The following is a 6,000-nucleotide window of genomic DNA, read 5'->3' as shown; positions in this document are numbered from 1 at the left end:
GGTAGTTTAGAAATAGGTCTAAAATTACTAAAAACAGCTGGGTCGAGAGAAGGCTTCTTTAAAAGAGGAGAAACAATAGCATGTTTAAAATGAGAAGGAAAAACCCCAGACGATAAAGAACAATTAATAATATTTACAATATCCAGGCCAACCGTCGGAAGCACAGCTTTTAAAAACCAGGTAGGAATACAATCAGAAAGGCAGGTGGAGGACTTTGAGCCTGTAACAGTGCGTTCTTGGGTGGACAGAGAAATTTGGCTGAATTGTGTTAGGGTGGAAGGGGGACAGGAATCAGAGTCAGGCTGTCTAGAGATGGAGTGGAAATTCTGGCGGATGTTATTGATTTTTGAAATAAAATGATTAAGAAATCGCTCACAATTTTCAGCGGTGGGTTCAACTGGCTGATTAGGAGGAGGACCAATAATAGAGTTGACTGTTTTGAAGAGGATTCTGGGATTATGACCATGGGTTCTAATAAGATTGGAAAAGTAACAATTTCTTGCTTCTTTGATTTTGAGCTGATAGCAAAACATTAAATCTTTCAAAGTAGCAAGAGAAGTGCTGTTTCTGTCTTTTTTCCACTTCCTCTCAGCCCTCCTGCATTGTCTCTTTGTATTCCTTACCTCCTCAGTTATCCAGGGCAAAGAGGGGGCCCTAAGTCATGTAAAGAGTAGTGTAGCTATTTACTTCCCACTAAGTAAAGTAATGCATTACCAATTTAAAAAGTAACAAGTAGTGTGTAATAATTTACGTTTTTGACGTCTGGTGAAGTTTTTCGTTGTAATGAAAACCTGCAGCCTCTTGGCCCTCCATGACACATGGTTCCCCACCCATGATCTACTGTAAGTCTCTCCCACCTAGTCCTTGGGGGAAGGGGGGTTATAGATTTTGTCTAAAAGATTAAAGTATTTTCAGACGTCTGGAATGGATGCAGGGCACAGGTCATCTGATACGTACTGTATATGCCTCTGTATCTCAGGCCTTGTTTTAGCCTACAGATCGGACCACACTGACTCTGTGTAGGACGGCTAGGAATGCAGATCATGTCATTTGATGCATATTATATGCCCGTGTACCTCTGGCCTTGTCTTACAGATTGGAATGCACTGAGCTTGTGTAGGATGGCCAGGAATGCAGATATGAAAGAGATAGACAGAACTAAAGCAACTTGTGCCACTAAAAGAACGAATGTTGGTTGGCCTTGGCTGAAAAGGCAACACTTGTTCCAAGATTGCAGTGTTCTCTCTCTTGATGCATCAGTACAGATAAACTTCTAGAAACACAGCCATTGTTTGCAAGCCTTCTGCTTCAGGGCTTAAAGAACTCCCAGCAGGGCGATTAATAGTCTTGTGGTCTCACTTCACTGTGAGGAAAATAAATGCATGTAGCTTATGGAAAAAGACATATAGACACACCCACACACCATATCAACACATATGACTCTTGAACACACAAGGCATGAATGCATTTTAAAACTCTATGTGCTGTGTTGTCTTGCTAACAAAACACAAAACTCATGACTAAGAAGAACTTGACAGGCAATAAAATGAGCTTTCCTGGCACAGTTGCACCCTATATCACACAAAATGATGTCATTGGCCTACATATTATCTGCCCTGCACAAGCTAACACATGTACACGTGCATAGACTTGCTCACCACACACACAAACACACACACACACACACACACACACACACACACACATATGTGTGAGAACTAACTTCCAAAACAATAACTTGAGACCATTCAGTTCTACGAGTTAAATCCCATTTACACACACACAGTCGTTTACATTTTCCGCTCTCCTGGTCCAGGGCTTCCTCTCGCCTAAGGAGGAAGCCTGCTCCATTGTTACCATCAACAATAGCAGGGAAAACCACAAAGCAGATACAGCTTCAAATTCACACCACAGGTGCTTTCACCATTTTTCAGTCTGGTTTGCCTGTCTGGCTGCACCATTTACAACCAGCAGTGCTCTGTACAGTCGGGGACCTAAGGTGGCTGTAGGCCTGTAAAATGTATTCAAGAATTCTCAGGGGGATTTTTTTCAGAGGATGGAACAAGATCTGAATGTTGCTTAAGTTTAAGAGGCAAATGTTAATGGTGGGTTTGCTAAATTCAAACATTTGATAGTAGTAATAATGATGGATGGATGGATGGATGGATGGATGGATGTGATTCTTGATGGAATTGTGAAGTGTTTTCCTGAGACTGACAATGAGTTCAGCATGGGACATGTTGCATGTTTTTGTACATTTAGTACTGACTTGTGTGTAACTCTGCTGAAAAGATCTGAGCATGTGGATGTTGATTATGTAACGATGCATATAGTTAAATCTATGGTTAGCAAAAACATGAAGGCTTGTATTCATTTTTTAAGATGTCTAGCACAGTAGCCTAACCATTTTCCACCCTAACCCTAACCCTAACCCTTTTCGATGTATTGAAAAGGTTTTTTGTTATTGTTGTTATTTTTTCACACCTTTCAATAAAAGGGCTTTTTTTCTAATGGTGATGCAAATATGTGTCAGAAATAAAACCCTTAAAATGCTGACATTGTTATATTTTTAAATCCGTTTAAATTTCCAGTACTTTTTATTTGTGAGACACACCCACTGTCCACCCTGTGGGTGTGTTTTCCCAAGTTCATTTAACATATAACCGTGGCGAGCAGTGACGTTTTTGTGTAGTCATGCTGTGGTACCAATTTCATGAGAGCGCCCTCAGCGCGGGAGCTCTAAAATTTTTGGGCATTTATTTATTAATAAAAACGCATGATATGGTTTTTAACTACCATATACTATATCAACTCGAAGACTCGATTTTGATAGACACGCGTGCACATTATGCCCCAATGTTACCAACAAAATGTTGGAATTTACCATGAGATGGGAACTATTGGGACGTGCCACGGGGTGATGCAAACACACAGCAATGTCACCAGCTAGCCTACATGGTCAATGAAATGACACACAAACATGCCCAACTGCCCATCAGGCTACGCACCAAAGTGATAAACGTCAGAGAACACCTCTTTTTCAGAACACCTGCAATAGCCTAAATCGCTGAAACATGCCAGGTTACTCAATTGAAGTTGTATTTTCACCCATTTTGATTGGCACGATGCAGATGAAAGAACAAACTTAACGTTAACGTTCCCGTACCAGCTAGCCAGCTAACGACGTTAGCGGTTGCTAGCTGTCAAGTGAATGACTTGAACATTTCAAGCGAGCTTGCTACGTAGCTACTCGTGTTGCGCATGCGTCTTCTGAAAAGCTGATTCGCAGACAGCTTATTTTCCATTCAAAACGCCCGCGTACAGGCAACACCAGCTACAAAACTACTGTACATACTCGGTATCACAGAGCGCATGCGCGCGTCAAGCTGTCAACTTTCCAGCATTTCGCTAACAAATTGAGATAGATACGTGTATGTAGGCAGCAGTTTGCAACCAAAATGATAGAAATAAGGTATATTATAAAAGGACACACTAGGAGACCAACATTTTAAAGATTTTAATTGAAGGGCTTGGGCATGCGCTGCATTTATAGCTTATTATGACTGCTCGCCCCTGACATTTAAGCTTTTTTTTTCTAAGCACCAAAGAGTTTTTTGAGGTTGTGAGACATTTTAACATGCCTGTTTTTGGGGTAATCGCTAATTGTTCAATACAGCTTTTTTGTTTGACTTTATGTTTTGAACAGCGTACCAATGGCTTTTCATCACAGTGAATATCCTGGTATTTTATTTTGCACTATGCTTTTCTATTAATCCCAGTGTATTTTAGTAGAAACCAATTTTACCATATTCTCATCGGTTTTATTTGCAAAGTTACCATGTTGGTGTTAACAATCCGGCTGATGTTGATGTGTGGATGCTTTTGTAAACTGTTACAGGCAGCTAAAATACCGCAGTTATACATTTATAGCACATAACGCCTCCAGGTTTGATAATTACATACTGTTGGGAAACTCTGTAAAACAAACTCCTTTGCTGACTATGACAGGTAGCAGTTATTCTGATGTATGACAAAGCATACCGACAGCGCTGGATAGATTCATTCAGTTTTCCTCCATTGCGTCTATCAAAAACACCTGCTGCCTTAGGGTTTGAGAGGAAGGATATTTTCCACACGAGTTCAACTGTTCACTGTTCATGAGAGACAGTGAGAAAATGGTACGACAGTCCGCAAGGAAACCTTTGATTTTCAGGCAGAGATTTGTTGCTACTGTACTGATGTGGAGGTGTTGTGCAGGGCATGTACGATTTATCATGAGACTTTTCTGTAGTGCACACAGCTCAATCCCTTTGCATTCATCACTCTGACCTCTAGTTTATTGGGGGCATTCTTTCACTATTTCTGCCAAAAGACACCGTGGCTCTTGCATGTCAAATGCCATGTTCAATCCAATTTGAATTCTTTCATTAATGTCTGCTACAGCAAGTTATATGGGCATGGGCTTAGAGTTGTAGTGATGTGGGAGTGTGAATGTCGGGAATGAACAAAATCAGACCATGCAGTTCAGGCTTTTCTGGCTGGTTACAAAAAACAGAACACCTGGACCCAGAGATGCGCTCTTTGGTGGTTGTACAAATGCCATAAAGGTGTATCACAAAGTTGGAAATGCTGTTGAAAAAATCAGATACTACGACTTCACAAGTCTGTATCCAACCGTTCAGGTGAAAAAACTGTACCCTGTCAACCAAGAATTATTGATAATTATTTTGGGTTTGTGAAATGTACTGTGCTCCCACCGAGAGGCTTGTTCCACCCTGTTCTGCCCTATAAGTGTCACAACAAGCTTTTGTTCCTGCTGTGCGGCAGGTGCGCTGAGGATTTGAACCAGACGAGTGAATGTGCACACAGTGACAGCGACAGACAACTATCATGCGTTGGGGTCTCGTTTGGGCTCCAAAAAGTGGTTGAAAAGGGTTACCAGATTGTGAGCATTGATTAAGTGTGGCACTTCACCAACAAGACCCATTCATTGTTTAAAGATTATGTCAAAACCTCTCTAAAATGCAAGCAAGAGGCATTTGGCTACCTGGGGCATGTTAAAACACCTGAAGAACGGAAGAAATACATTGATGACTATTTTGAAAAGAAGGGGATTAAATTAGATCCCGACAAAATCTGTGTCAACAAAGCAGTCAGCAGTTGTAATAAACTGCTGCAGAACTCTTGTGGAACAGGTTTAGCTTGAGGGTTAATAAACCTTCGTGTGAGTTGATTACTGAACCTGCCAAATTTACACAACCGATGTTCAGTGATCCTGATGTGCGGCAGTTCTGTTTCATCTCAGATTATGTGGCCATGGTGCAGTGGTGTTATGCAGACGGTAAAAGCTCCAGACTGAAAGATGTAAATGTCTTCCTAAGGGGCCAGGACAACCGCCTATGCTGGACTCACGCTTTATGACTTGATGGACAAACGGCAAGTGCACGTGTTGGATTGTGACACAGACAGTGTTGTCTTTGCATCGCGTGCTGGTGATTGGGTCCCGCTCCTTGGCTCATTCCTTGGTGATTTGACCGATGAGATAAATGATGGTGACGTGTGCGGGCTCCTCAAGGAAGATTACATCACAGAGATTGTATCGGGGGTCCCAAGTACTCCGTGCATCGTACGCAACACGGTAAAACACGGGTCAAAGGCAAAGGTGTGACATGAAATGCTGAAAATGCAGTTTTGGTCACTCGTAAGTCACTGGAAGGTCTAGTCCACTCTTTTGTGACCAATCAGAATATCGATAGACACCAGTGGGCACAACCATCCAACGCGATAAAAAGAAGTCTCATCTGAAAAACGACAGTTTTTAAGAAAGTCCAGGTCATGTACTAGAAGTGTGCTGTCTGATTATACCACCCTGCCTTATGGACACTAGGACTGGGTTTGATGGCAGACTGCAACATCGTTTAGCGTGGTGGTGAGCAATGAGCGCTCTTGATACTTTTTGTCAGGAGCATTATCAAAAACACATTGAAGGTTATTTCACAC

This window comes from Myripristis murdjan, chromosome 1 (genome assembly GCF_902150065.1).
Source record: "Myripristis murdjan chromosome 1, fMyrMur1.1, whole genome shotgun sequence".
Classification (NCBI taxonomy): Eukaryota; Metazoa; Chordata; class Actinopteri; order Holocentriformes; family Holocentridae; genus Myripristis; species Myripristis murdjan.
Note: the sequence above shows the minus strand (reverse complement) of the source record.